The sequence below is a fragment of the Hesperophylax consimilis genome, chromosome 13, assembly GCF_061612785.1.
Source record: "Hesperophylax consimilis isolate HC1 chromosome 13, BYU_Hcon_1.0, whole genome shotgun sequence".
In the NCBI taxonomy this organism is placed as follows: Eukaryota; Metazoa; Arthropoda; class Insecta; order Trichoptera; family Limnephilidae; genus Hesperophylax; species Hesperophylax consimilis.
The window spans coordinates 27,389,695-27,405,625 of NC_142848.1; the positions used below are offsets into that span (position 1 = coordinate 27,389,695).

At 32.8% G+C, this 15,931-nt stretch overlaps 1 protein-coding gene and 2 non-coding genes across 6 annotated transcripts in view; all 3 read left to right on the forward strand.

Annotated features, from left to right (window-relative positions):
* LOC149418695 (peroxisomal leader peptide-processing protease) overlaps positions 1-15,931 on the forward strand; it is a 105,538-nt gene that overhangs the window by 53,947 nt on the left and 35,660 nt on the right. The gene's annotated exons all lie outside the window — the stretch shown is intronic.
* Positions 10,313-10,401, forward strand: TRNAY-GUA (transfer RNA tyrosine (anticodon GUA)). The gene is given in 2 exon segments: positions 10,313-10,349; positions 10,366-10,401. It is a non-coding gene; the product is annotated as a tRNA-Tyr (tRNA).
* On the forward strand, positions 12,150-12,222 carry TRNAV-CAC (transfer RNA valine (anticodon CAC)). Its single transcript has one exon. It is a non-coding gene; the product is annotated as a tRNA-Val (tRNA).

Consider the following 15,931-nt stretch of genomic DNA (forward strand, 5'->3'; position numbering starts at 1 on the left):
AAAGCAGTTTTCATAGGCCTTATACATTATTTTTTTCTGGGCTTATAAAAAGACTTATCTAAAAAATACTCGATTATTTCAAAGGCCAAGATGTATTCTACTCGCAGTATTTAATTAAAGCATCTGAAACATTTCTAGGCGACAAAACTTTCAAACCAAAAACACATGATTTTGCATTATTACATTTGTTATTCGGCTTCTGAAAAGCAAATTCTATTGAAATTGAAAAACGTATTTTTATGTCTTTAAAAACACACGCTAGAAAAATTTTCGAATAAATAAAAAAATCTTTCGAGTATTATATTTTCGAACGTATCTATGCACTTTTTTACCTAAGTATCTAACAAGAGTCCCAACTGCTCCCAACCGTCTGGAGAAGATGAGACTTTGGCATCCCCAATTATAGGGTATCTTTTGAGGCTGTAGGTAGTGAGGAGGGGAAGGAGATGGGAAAGAGGAACGTGGGGAAGTACCTGGCTATTCAGATCTGGTCACCAAACATGGCTAAAGCTATTTAGATTTCAAGCAACGCTTCATTTCTGAAGTAATTACTATAAATAATTTGAAATTAATTAATTGTCAATTTTCCAATCAAATAAAATTTACTTGCGCACGCCGGGATTTGGACTCGCCACCTCCGGATACGTAGCCAAGAATCGCAACTCTTCAACCACGAAGGCCGTCTAAAAGTGGTCGCTCTCTCCCTTTCTCGCTAAAAATAATAAACAGACGTAAATCAGACAAAATGATGCTGTTTCTCAGTAACTTTTCGCAAGAACATCACTATAAAAAACGTATTACCTGCAATCTTTTTACTGTATTGTTTGAGCTGTACTGTAAATGCAATGCATACACCATTTTTTTATTATTTTAATACTAGCTGTACCCCGCTACGCATTGCTGTGACTCGATCTGTCTGTGCAGATAGAGAAACAATTTTGCTTTTACGTACAACAGGTGACATCTATATAATATAGATACATATATAAAAAAAAACACATGCGTATTCGAATGCAAGGTTGTGTCAAAATTTCAAAGCAATCGGTGAAGAATTTCCAAAGCAATCGGTGAAGAATTTCCAAAGCAATCGGTGAAGAATTTCCAAAGCAATCGGTGAAGAATTTCCAAAGTATCGGTGAAGAATTTCCAAAGCAATCGGTGAAGAATTTCCAAAGCAATCGGTGAAGAATTTCCAAAGCAATCGGTGAAGAATTTCCAAAGCAATCGGTGAAGAATTTCCAAAGCAATCGGTGAAGAATTTCCGGAGATTTAAGATTTTGTACAAACGAACATATACATTTTTATTTACTTGATTTCTTTTTTAATACTAAAATTAATTCTTCCGATTTTATGCCGGGTTAAATCTTCCCCATAGGAAAAACTAAACCCTTCCACACACTTTTCCACAAATGATCATCTAGTCAATCAACATTATGCAAGTGCATTATATGAGCAAAATAAATACAAAACAATACAAGAACAACACGTCAACTCACCAGAGATCAAATGGGAAAATAATTCACCGACTCCAGATATTTTCATATCAGAGAGTTCGGCTCGATAGAACTCCTAAGAGGGCCTATAAATCCTACTGATCCCTCAAAATAAATATTTAAAAATTCTTTCGTTATCCTACATGTATTTAATATGACTGATTTTTGCATTTTTATATATAAATTTTATGATAGATCTAATACGCCTAATTTTTTAATAAGAGAGCTAGGTATAATGCCAGTAGCCGAAATAACGAATTATATAATGTATTTTATTTTTATTTGTGGATTTTTTTTCTTGAATAAGTGTAATCGTTAATAATGTATTATAATTTGCGATGAAAGAGATAATGTCTGGGATTCCCCATTGCATCTCATTATTGCAAGGAAGTATTACAGACAGTTGACTGCAGACTGGTAAGTTTATGCCGAGTCACTGTAGATGGAGCCTTGTTAATTAATTAGTACTTGCAATAAATACGTAAGTACTTGTCTTGCGAGAAGTGAATAGTTGCAATTTGTGTGTACACTTATTATTAATGCAGATCATGCTAAATGGTGACTGTACGTACTGGGTACCCCGAGAGAATTGAAAATATACCTTTTAAAAATATATGTATTTATATTTTTTATTTATTTTATTTAGCGCAGTCTTTTGTAAAAATATTCCCACGTTAAAGCGATGTATAAGAACGTACATTAATGAAAAAACCGCTTTAAAACGAGGCAATATAAGCACTTTTTTTATGTTACCTTTTTTATTAGTTTGTCCATTGTAATTAGATGCTAATCTATTGACCAGTGATCAATATGGAAAATTGTATATTTACCTGATTTATAATTAATCATTTATTTTAATATCTTCACTACCCGGCTTCGCACGAGTTTTCGCGCTCTCTTTTCTTCTCCAGATACATGCAAGGTGTCCAAAGGTAGAATGCACTCTCTTTGGGAAGTGATTCTACATGAAGGTACAAGTAAAAAAGATATATTCATTTTTTCTAAATTTGAACGTTTTAAGTTTTTAGGTGAAAAAATGATTTTTTGCGTGGAAAAATAAATTTTCTTTCTTTTGTCTTTGGGAACAAACAATAGAATTTCTTCAAAGTCATTTATCTTTTTTACTTCTACCAATCACCTCCTGAAGTTACGAAGTTAGTGCACTTTACTGCATATTGCAAATTTGTTCTATCCCTCTCTGCCCCTCCACCACGCCATCAAAATTCTACTTTTTGTATATTATTTTTTTTTCTTTCTTTATTGAAATATATTGGTTTATGCAATGTGTCCGGAGGTTCAGTGAACTAATTTCGGCGGGCGATTCTACGTGATAGTACAGGTTAGTAAAAAATTAAATAAACTTTTTGAAATTCCAGCATTTTAAAACGATTCCAGGCAAAAATGTTAAATTTTTTGTATGGAAAAAAAACAATTTCGAAAAAATTTATGCATCTTTTTCACTTTTACCATCGTGTAGAATCACCTCTCGAAGTTGTGCACTTTACCACGTACGCTGTTAACACGGTTTTGCTGATGTGAACTCCAGCTAAAAATGATTAATGGTGCTGCCACACGCAAAGCTCACATCAACAGATAATATAAAGCACAATAGCGCTCGCCATACAATCCCATACAGACCCGACACACGTAAAAAGATAACGCGCTATAAGTGTGGTTCTGAACTTCGCTAACCGAATTTATTTTACGTAACCGCTCCTGTTGCGATATTTGAAAAGTTATGCGTCCCCCTCTCCGCCGTAAAAAGGAGAGGGGGTCATTTTAATTACGGAGCTACCAACTAAGTTCCGTGTTCCCTTTGACAGCCATGACATAAGCAGCCTAATAATGCATTTCTTATTTATTATGTTAGCTCATATCGTCATGTGTGCTAGTAAATTTAGAAACATAAAAAAAAACTTTATTTGGCAAACATACTTAACATATATTTAAAATATAAATATAATCAATATTTGAATTTGAAGTAAACAAATTTTCGCTCTTTCAAAATTAATCATATTTTTAATCTCAGTATGTTTATATGGTAATATCATTCGGTTTTTTGATAAAAGTTGGACGGCTTGGACGAAAGTTGAGCTTATTTTACAATAATTTATTATATGTCGCTTTCGTCGATCGGCGTGCGAACTGCGAATTTCCTGATTCGACGGAGAGGTTATGTCAGGTTATGTGAAAATGCGCTATTTACGCGCAGATTGTTTAAAATCTAAAAAGTTTATAAATAGCATTTATAATTATATAGTTGGCGGAATCATCATCTGAGGATGAGCTGTCCAACAGATCCAGCAATAGGCGACAAGTATCATCCATTTCGAAAACGTGCTCAAGCTGTCAGTAAGTAAAGTTGTCACTTTGACAGATGAAATTATGTTCCTCGGCCGCTCTCGAATTCAACTGACCCCCTCTCCTACCATAGGAAGAAATATTTGATAGCGTCGTGTGTCGGTAGAAAAGATGATGCGCTGTACATTAACTTTTGATGTGAGCTTTGCGTGTGGCAGCAGCTTAAATCTCAATTGTTTTACTATAAATGCGATTGTCATTGACTCGGTCATTTAAAAAATGGTTTTATCTGAATTCGAGATACAAAATTTATCAATTTGAGACTCGCTGAAGTGTTTTTGAATTTGAGATAGTCGAGAGGAGGAACACTGGAAACTTGACAGCCTGTATAGGTTTTGGTTAATCTTGTGTTATTTATTTGCTGTGATTATTGTATTGTATAACGATATGCCTCCCAAATAAATTTTTTAAAACCTGTAGCACGAAAAAAAACGATATTGCCTCTTGTCTTATTTTTCTTAATATCTGACAAATGAGTTCCATAGATCGTGGTTTAAATGAAGTAACAAAATGTTAATAAATGTATGCCTAGTAAAAGATTTTCTTTTAATAATATTTCGGTCAAATTGCCGGACCCGGTACTACAAGAAGAATTAAACATACTACTATAGAATCAATTCCTGGGAACCTTATTATTATATAGTAGTGCTATTTATTGTTTAGTTCCGGTAGCACCTATTTTTTATAATTGAGCCATTTTCTAAGAAGGTTTGGCACTGTCGATAAGTGCATCAGTGGCGTGCTGTTGCTGGTGTTCTCGAGCGCAGTTTTTTGTTGTATCAGTTATTGGTTTTGTCACGGTTATTGTTTTTATCACTGTTATTGGTTTTGTCACAGTTGTTGGCTCTGTCACAGTCACAAATTGGTTTTATCACAGTTATTAGAATCAAACATTTTAGTAGTTGAATTTGTAAATAAAATACCTGTAACCATGTTCAAGAAACTGACTAGTATAATTCTGCCACCCCTTAGGGATAAAAATTATGTAGGTACAATACAGTATTTTTTTTCAAACGATAAGTAACCATCTAAATTCCAGTTTTATTTAATAAAGCACGGTTTCTTAAAAGATCATTATTTTTATTGCGTCTTGAAAAAATTTCCCGATTTGATATATAAAAAACTCAGTAGGATTTTAAACCAGATCATGTAATAATAGTAGTCAATCTCTCCAAAATGCTCAGCAACCAATGGTTGTCAAATAGTTGCATCGGAGTTAAATGAAGTCACCGGTGTTTTTTATCTTGGTTTTTATAATTCCCTTACTAATTGTACGAATGTAATGTGTAATTTTATGTGATCTTTACCAATTAGAAAGAAAACTGCTGTCGCCATTTTAAATGAGACCTTTCTACTTTCAGGCCTCGGACAACCCAATGTATTTGTTTTGTTTTAATCAATTTCGCTAGAGGTAAGGAAAAATTGAATTTCGGACACACGGACACACTTCTATCCTAAGATTCTTTACGCTTCTATCGGTTTATCTCTTAACTCCTCAGGTCTAAGACATGTTCTGTCAGAAGGTCGGGTATTTCCGCTTTTCAATAAAATTCAAATTAATGGAATATTTCAGAACGTATCCGAAAACTGTTTTTGAAAGGTGATAAAATACGCTTTCAAATTGTATTATTGGAAATAAACATATTGTTAAGAATTGTTTGGGCTTGATGAAGACTTCAATAACAGACGCATGGTTTTTGTTTTTACTGCACAAACTGCATTTTTTACTTTATTTAATGTTACAACGAGTTAAATTATTCCCGACTCGGACAAAACACTTTTACTAAGGGCCTGTCGACCATAATGACCGCTTGTTACTATTTTATAGGAGAGAAGAAGTTAAAAATCCACTCGGCGAGGCTTTTTATAATCTAATCAAGTAACACACACTGAAAAGCTAATTGTCGAAACAAAACACTGTCAAAGAAAGCCAAAATGATAAGCAAAACATCTGTTTTATCTGTTAGCCCTAGTTTTACCTCTGACCGCTAGGTGCTAGGCAGGAGCCTGTAAAGTAACTGGTGGTGAACTTTGCTAATAGTTAGTACATTTTTAACACATTTTTTATATATATCAAAATCTTGAATGCAAACATAAAAAAATGTATTTATCCACTCATTTTTATAACTAAAATTACTGATAACGAAAAAATTATATAAAAGCACACTTATTTTATTAGACAACTGTATTAAAAACGTTAATATCACTTATCGTTTAGTATAAAAATAATTCATCAAAAATTCATGAAGTTTTTTAGTTTAAATCGCTGTCGGGGCCTTTGTTTTCATAATAAAGGTGCGCGTTTTAATTCTTCTGTGGTTAACATCTAGATTTGAATATAAAGCGTGGTGTTTCCTCTTTCGAACACCGTTTAGATCATATTTCTCGCCACAGTAGTAACGTATACACAACAATTTACATGAGGCTACATGAGTTGTTCCCAAAAGCGAACAAATTAGCATGAAGGGTTAAGTGACCTGTAAATTCCCCGCCACTGGACCAAATACCGCTATAATACATATAATGCATAAAACATGTTATTACTCTTCTTAGTAAAATTCAATATAGAATCATGGCAATGATTGACGTGTCCACGTGGAAATATTTGTGAACGGAATCTTTCATTCAGACTTGGAAGAATAAATATATAAAGTTTCATTATTCTTCGTAAGAGATGAATCATTTTGTTTCTGTAATTAATTATTTTAGCTTCTTTTGAAATATCGGATAGATTAATTCCAGTGAAATATAATTTATGACTTTGCAAAAATGTATTTACAATAATTAATTGTACATCGTGTTGCAGGGAGGTACGGCGAAACTACAAAATGTGATTATTCATAATAATTACATATTCTGTGAAAACAATTCCAGTGGAGTTTAATCTATCGTAAACTACGACCATTAATTAGACCAGGCTAGGTAAAAATTATAGTAATACTTATCTATTGAAAATAGGTTAACTATTAGTAAAGTTATTATAGCATTAAAAGTTAAATATTATTTCGTTGATAGTAGTTTAATAGACTACCCATAGATGGCACATAGCTGTCGATAATGCAGAGATTGAGACCTAGGCTCTCTCTCAGTCGTCCATATCCTCACTGTGTGCGACATTCCTTGCTCAAAAATTTTCCAAGCCTTGGTAAGTTGCAGAATAGTTCAATTTTTAGACGCCGAGGCGCTAGCAGTAACAAATGTCATGTATGAAGTTTACGTGAGTAATGACATGGTAATTAAGTTTTGATTATGTGAATACCGCGCTAGGGTCCCTCCCAACTTTCTGGAGCCAGTGAGACTATGGCACCCCCAATTGGGGTATGTTGTGAGGCTGAAGGTAGGGGGAAGGGGAGGAAATTGGGAAGAGTAAGGTGGTGGAGTACCTGTCTGTTAAGATCTGGTCACCAAACACGGCCAAAATCATTTCAAGCAACGTTTAAATTTTTAACGGAATACAGGGTTTGAAATAACTGTCCGCATCAAAATTCGCTGCGATACCTATACCTACCTACCTAGATTATAATACATAGGTACACACCTTTCGAAAAAAATCTCTTTGTAGATATAACAGCCATAAATTAAAAACAAAATTTCGTACGAAACTGGCACCACCCTCTTTCCTCTGTAAAATCTCATATTATTCTCTTCTACTGTTCTGACTCTTGACATGGCCCGACTCAAGTATCTGATTCACTTGAACGTGCCATGTCTTCGTCGGGCATTCCCGACTTCATCTGCCATTCATATTTGCGTCATAAATTCTCCCTACAATCCTTTCTTCGTTCATTCGCTATACACCCCCAAACCTTCTGATCGTCCCCTATCTTATTAGGCTTACATCATTTACATCACATTAGACTTGCATTCTTTGTGGATCTCCACATTTCTCACACGATCATGCATAGTTTTACCACACGTACATATTAAAATGTGGTGACTCGACAGTTGATCCCCCGACAGTTGGCCCCCAGACAGTTGATCCCCCGGACAGTTTGATCTTTTTTTTATCTGTACGTCTTCATTGGTGATGTAAGTACGCAGAGAGTATATACGACCGTACACAAAAAATCGATATACTTGTATCTGCATCTGCTACAATGCCGTATCGCCTAAGGAGTATGCAGTGAGGATAACGTAAGCGAGTATTTCCCTAAACAGACTGCATACATAAGTATAGTACTCAGCCGATGAAGTCGCCTAGAAGATATAATCCTTTAGGGCAGAGGTTCCCCAAGTGGTCTATATAGACCCCCAGGGGTCGATATCGGCTTGCTGGGGGTCTACGTCAGCGAGAAAAAAATTTGGGGGTCCACGAGATTCAAATGGGGGTACATACGAGCGGACCCCCATTTACCTTAAGTCAACATTTAGGAGTTCCGTAAATGACACAATACACCTAACACAAATAACACAGTTTACGTAATACTAATAATAGACTGAGAAATTACTTATTTGATTTTTTTATTTCGTAAAGTTGTTTATTGAGGTATATAAATAAAATTACACATTCTTTTTCTAGTCAATATTAATATATATTGAAGCAAAACATTGCATATCGGAAGCTGCAAATTTTCCTAGATTCCCAACTTGTTTTTGAAAAACGTCCAGGGTAGTAATAATGACGTTCAACATTTAAATGTACTTCACTCAGACTTCAAAACTAAGTTTGAGGACATTTTGACTGTGGAAATGGAATGTTGAAGAATCGGATATCATATGACAACAAGAACTGATCGGAATAAGCGCTAACAAAGAACTTAAGGGACAGTTCTGTAGGGCCAGCTACAGAAAGAAATTCTCTTTTCATTTGGTGTAATAAATACCTCACAAGGGCGCCCCTGTATGCACAATGTAAAGACAGAGAAACTATACCCCCACCCGGTTGTTGCACAGGCAAGGGAAGGGAATCTTCTTACGAAAAAGAGAAATGATTATCACACGGGACGTTAATAGTTTTAGGAAAATTCAATATTCGGAAGGCAGGGGGTCTACGGAAAAAAATATATTTGGCAAGTGGTCTACGGGGCAAAAAAGTTTGGCAACCTCTGCTTTAGGGGATCAATTGCCTGAGGGATCAACTGACCGAGGGATCGACAAGTGTCTCCGGGCCAACTGTCGGCGGATCAACTGTCATGGAATCTTCGTACGTAAAAAACTTCGTATAAAAAGTTTACCCTACATAACTTTATTATTTTCCCAGAAACAAAACTTCTGACCGATGTAGTTTTTTGTCTGACATCTCAATTAATCTACTTTAATTGGTTACACACACGCCATCGAGTTGAAACACTGAATCAGCGAATTATTTTCGGCGATCTGATTCAATTCAAAATATTTGTGGGTTTATTTCACAAATAAATCTTTTACGATATTGATTTTAATGGAAACCACACTATATTATTATTGGTATATATACTAGCATGAATTCTGGCTTAATTACAGTGACGTGCGTTGGTCTTTGACCAGGATTAACATTCAGATTACTCTCTTTAGGGTGAATTGACTAATACAAAAAAAAAACATTCAGATTATTTTATTATCATATCCTTTATTTAGATGTATGCTTTTATATGTCAGGCAGAGGATTGCACTCACCGCCCTGTTTAGCTGAAATAATAAAATTTTATTATTATTCGAATATAATTGTTTTTTTTTTTTAAACTATTATATTATAAATGTATAATTTTTCTCTTTAAATTTATTATGTAGTTAATATTTTTATATTATAAAATGAAGGCCTCAGCACGGGCAAGCCACCCAGTGAGGCCAACATTACTGGAAAACTTGAATTGTAAAAAATATTGTACCTAATAAAAAAATAAAAAAATTTTGCATTACTCATTTTATAATATGAAACACAAAAATTAATTACTTAGCACTCATCTGTACTAGATATTTGTTACACCTATAGATTAAATAAAATATTTTTCAATTTGGTCAAGTATTATGGCCTGAAATCCAAATTTAGTTGTTTTGTATGAAAAAAAGCTGCGCGTCCGTTCCTCTTAAATTTGCCTTCAAACGTCAAGAATCTTTTTTAAATAATGTATATGTTCTTCGTTATTTTGGCTACAAAGGGCGGCAGATGATGATTTTTAGAACTGTCTACAATTCCTAACTTATTAATAATTACAATAATGGGATATCTCTATAATATGGAAGTTATATTTTTGTAAACCAGTCAAATCGCTGTATTTTTTAATTTTGTTTCTTGCATATATTATTTTTTAATGTATTTTTATTATTTCTTTCTCATGTTTCAAAACTGTCATTAAAATTGTACCACCTACATGTAAAAGCCTTCTGGGCGTTAAGTAAATAAAAAAATCACATAATACGAAGAGAACCAGAAAAAAATTCTAGCAAAAATAACATTTGTTCCTATTAATCCACTTTTTCATCCCCTTGCATTTTCCTCCCTTATGTTTTTCAACCCTATTTTCGCACCCCTCTTCATACCTTCGATAGCTCAGTTGGTAGAGCGGTGGACTGTAGAGGTTTCCCATTAGATATCCATAGGTCGCTGGTTCAAATCCGGCTCGAAGGAATCAATATTTTTTTTTTATTTATAGCTTTCTTAATAATTTTTTTTGTGTTTTTTTTATTTATAAAATTGGAAAGAATAGAACCATAACTCGTCAAATTATATATTTTTTAACCTAACAATTTATTTATTACGCGTAGCGATGTCATGTTTAAACTCAGACTACTCCAGCGTTTTGCATTTCTTTCTGTAAATGTGCTTGTTACGTTCCTGTTCCGGTTAAAAATGGTAACCGTTTTAATGTAAATACGACGTCAACGGTAAATACAAGCTTTGGACAAAGACACTAACAATACCATGCTATAAAAGCTTTCAACACTTGAAAATAAAATTGAGGAAAACTCAAATAAATTCAGACACAAAATTACAAAATGGAGAACAAAAAAGACAAAATTTCATAACTATAATATAAAACTTACACGTAACACACAAAACCAATATAAAACACACATCATTCACGAACACTTAAATTTTATTTTAATTTTAAATCTAGATTTTTAGTTTAAATTTGTCTTAATCTTATGTTTTTTTTTCCTTCATCAACATTATATATATTTTCTATAAATGTATTATGAATATTTTTTTGTGTTATGAAATGGAGGCCTCAGCACGGGTAAGCCACCCAGTGAGGCCAACATTACTAAATTGTGATAAGAAATGTAAAATATTGTACCAAAATAAAAAAAATAAAAAATGGTTCAGTAAATAATATTGTTTTTTTCAAATGTGATGTCGCGTATATTAATTATGTGGGCATTTAACTGCATAATTAAAAAAATCTTACGATTTAAAGGAAATTTTGGTTTTGGTTTATTAAATGAGAAAAAATTGGATACTTTTTTGGACGCGAGATCTAGATACTGTCCATAAATAAACCACCCACTACTAGACATTATTGTTAATAAAAATCACAGAAAAACGACTCCAACAAGGAAACAGAGAAATTTTTGTTTCTACAGCATAAAAAATGTTACACATTTTAAATAGGAATAAAACCTTGTAATATACCCGGCGTCCCGTAACACAGAGAACCTAACATGTGTATAAACATTTTTTCATATTATAGGTAGGTACTTATTGCTTGTTTGAATTCTTCACACAATGAGTTCCATTTTGTTTTTATAATTTGATATTTTTTCCATGGCTACACATAATAAGTTGAAACATACGGTCAGGAATAAAATAAGTGAAAAAAGTTTAAAATTGATTCAATATATCATTTGAATGAATCTACCACGAACTGTCACTAACAAAAATAGAAATATGTATCACAACCTACATCATTTCCAATTTAGAAAATATCACTGACGTCTGCACAAGGACATTATAAATACAACTAGTTCAAGCTCGTGAAAAATCACGGGATATTGTAAATGTACGATTTATGAAGTTGAAAGTCTTTATAATAATCATAAAACAATTATTTGCCTCAGATTATTTAAAAAAAAAAATAGTGATGCCATCAGAAATTTACTTCTCGAATTAACACCGTTGAAACCTTTAAAGTCATTAGTGATTCAAATTTAGATATCTCAATTTTTAACTTTTCAAATCTGTTCAAAATGAAAAATTAAAAGTTCAATGAACGCGAATAATTCTATGCCGGAATATTTCACGTTCACGCACATCATCACAGACAATTGAAATTAGTATGTGTGATAATATTTAATTTACTTTTATACAAGGTTTTAAACCCTGTCATTATTCCGACCATTTGCTTTTTGTACGTAAAATACGCCGCTGACCTTCAAGTTTCCGTAGTGTAGCGGTTATCACGTGTGCTTCACACGCACAAGGCCCCCGGTTCGATCCCGGGCGGAAACATTTATTTTTTGAGTTTCGTTTTTTTTTTAATAATAAAACATGTTACTGTTTATTTATTTTCAAGCTTTCTGCAAAATTAACTTTTTTAAATAATATTTTTCTTTCTTTTAGAAGACAGGGAGAGGACTACAGGAATTTTAAAATGAAATATTGGTTCTGCAAAATTATAAGCGTAATATCACAGGCGTGAACAGCTGAGAATCATTCCCAGTAATGAAATAATAATTGTTTCAATGATTTCCAGTTACTTCCAGAACGGGATAAAGCTGGAGTTATTCGCTTTGCTCCAGATTAAAGGCAGTAAGAAATTAAAGAGTCCTGGAATTTCTTTGACGAGTCATGAATATATATTTTTTTTCGTCTTTGACATGTTTAATGAAATCAAAAAAATATATCGTATTTAAAATAATCTTTTTTTATACTTTTTATTTAAGTTGAATACTTTTAAAAGTTATTTTGTCGGTAAAGGTTCGGTAACAAAAAAACATTTCAGTTTTCTTCGTTAGTTTTTAATTATTGTAGACGTATATACTTTTAAATCTCAGTTTCACAAAACATTATTCAGAATACTAATTTCAGTTGTGATTCCATCTGTCTGTCTGTTACTCCGATTCAATGAACTCTAGAACTTTTACTTTGAATTTATGTGTAATTTTGTAATTTGAAAGTGATTTTTTGGAGGTTTCAGACAAGCGATAAAGTATCTATCTACCTGTCACATTTTATTTACAAATTATTTTATTTCCTATTTTCAAAATTGGAACTGATTCATCTCGAATTCTGACATTGATGGATTTTATTTAGATGAGACACGAAGCGAAAAAAATGATTCCACGTTTTTACCTCCAATTAGTACAATTTGACTTTCAACGCTCCCAATGCCGAACGACCGGAAACTACCGAATCCAGTCCCCGCGCTATGGTACTCACGCATTGAACAAAAACGTATTATTACTCAAGTGATAATAGTGGAACGCGTTTCGACGAGATATTTATTTATTTATGTATTGTTTCATTACATTCTATCTTTTTCACGTTTGAATTTTTAACCTCACTAGGCCTGTCTTAAGGTTAATAATTTTACAAAATAATAAAAAAAAAAATCACAAATATTATATATTAAGAGACCAATATTACATATTGTATTATATTACAATATAACAATACTACATTGACGTTTCTACGAATTGAGTACCTACATGGTACCTATTAATCTATATCCAGCCAATTCGTTAAATATTACATAAGCAATTAATGGTTTATTTGTATTTGTTATAAGTCGATCAGCATTACATAAAAAAATACTAGAACGTTCTTACAAGTCAGGGTTTTGCAAATTTTTTAATATTTTTTTTGTAAGTGAAGTGACGATAACTTTTATAATACCCTTTGTCTAGTTATTATTTTTTTTAATTTCGTATAAAGAAGTAATTACAGTTTACACGATAAAAACCATCGGTAAGCGTATTTAATTTTTTTTAATCTTTATTTGCGTTTAAAACTTGAATATTTTAATAGTATCCGTCGATTCATAATACTAAAATCTGAAAAAATCTTTCATTTGCTTTTAAGAAAAGTCTTTGATAAGCAACCCAATTAAAAACCCAATATTGTTTGAAAACTTGAACGGTTCTTTTTTAAAATAGCAGAGGGCGCCACTTCCGTTAACAACAATCCGCAACTTTACAGTCATTAGGTTAAAAACACAATCAGTTGATTTTTAAATATGTACGTTCAAAAATAGCGCATGTATCGTAAATCGAATGTAATGTGAAAATATTTTTGATTATTTTATTTTTTTCTTTATTGGTCAGTTCTCATATGAGGCGTATACTGCAAAATGTTAGAGGCTTAGGGTTTAATAAATCTTCTGAAAATATTTTAAATTTACTACATATTTTATTTTAATTGATGACTTATTTTCGTTGATGTGTTATTATGTTATTAGGTGTACTTACTGCATGCGAACTTAAACCGTCATAAAAATAGTTCATTATGGACATATTCCTAGTCTGGTGGTCGTAAAATCATTTAAAAAATAACCTGTAAAAAAGTTATTAAAATAAAATAAACTTTAAAACTTACCATGTTTAATCTGTTACGAAGCTATCACCGAAAAGCTCCAAAAGGCACTAGATTTCAGACGCACTAGTTTTAACCAAAATTATTTCTTAAAGAAATAGAAAATAACCCACGATTCAAAAAAATATTTCGCGAATGTGGAACTTTTTGGGTACTTATGACGTCACACGACCCGTTGGATGTTGACTCGAATCAACGCGCCCTTCTTCCGCGGAGGATGTTGGGAGACGAGCTATGAGATCTGACGGGGAGGATTTATATAGGGCCATCCTGTGCGATGTATCTCCACCCCGTCTGGGGGGCGTTAGGGTGGCAATATGGGGTGGGGGGGGGGGTGATGAGCAATAGAAATAGACTTGTGCGAATACACGAGCAATCAGCCACCCCGTACGGTTATCGTCTTCTATAATTCTTTCGTTGACGTAGAACTACTGGTGGCGGTTTGCCATTTTGCATCTATGGGAGGTTCAGATTCAAACATAAAAATAAGGTAGGTAGGTACCTATCTATTACTTTTTTTTATTTGGATGCACTTTAAGATATATAATAAGTACAGAACTTTTTCCAAAGTATAATTCGTGTTGAAACTTAGACGGTGCGCTGTGAAAATTGAACTAGCCGAGTTTTATACCCACAGGCTATATGCCATAATGTTTTCAAAGCAGCTTTCAATATGAAAGTCTTATAATATATTTTTTATCTTATACAACACTGCCGAAAATCTATAAAATGTTATGAAATAATAAATAAACTCTCACAAATAAATAAAACTCTCTACAAAAATTTCACTTCAAAATATCAAATTGACAAAACGTTTCCTGCAAATTTTGTAATTAGTGAACAACACCAAAATCAAGAGGAGTTTTTTTTTAAATTATTGTATCATTATTGTTTACACAATAGGAAACATATTTTGAAAAAAAATCGCACAACTAATCTCCATTCTTCTTTTTTTAAATGCATAATCTTATTAAGGCGATGCCATACGTAGTAATGCAAAATCATGTGTTTTTGGTTTGAAAATTTGGTCGCCTAGAAATGTTTCAGATGCTTTAATTAAATACTGCGAGTAGAATACATCTTGGCCTTTGAAATAATCGAGTAATTTTTAGATATGTCTTTTTATAAGCCCAGAAAAAAATAATATTAAGGCCTCTGAAAACTACTTAAAAGTTCAAAATCTCCTACTTACTAACCCATTTTCGGTTATGATTTTATTGTATAATGTGGCAAATTAAGTTATTTATAAAATGATCGAAAAAAAATTAAATATTTATGCCTGAACATCCACAAAATAAAATAATTGGCCATGTTTTTTTCTTGCATAAATCAAAACAGGCGGATGGTGTTAAGCGGGAATTTAAACCTTATCGCCATCTAAGTAAGGATTGTTATTGATAGCGGCTCAATTAAAAAATATTACACGACGTAGTGCATCACCTTAAAGTTGAAATATAAAAACCAATTCAAATAAACGCAATGGTTTATTTCCCCACATATTTTGAGTGGAGAGGACCACTTTTTCGAAAGGTTTCGGTAGCGCAGCGGTAGATGCGTTACTCCCAGATTTAGTATATACGAGTATACTAGTAGACCCCGCAATGTTTCGCTATTGCTACTGTCTTTC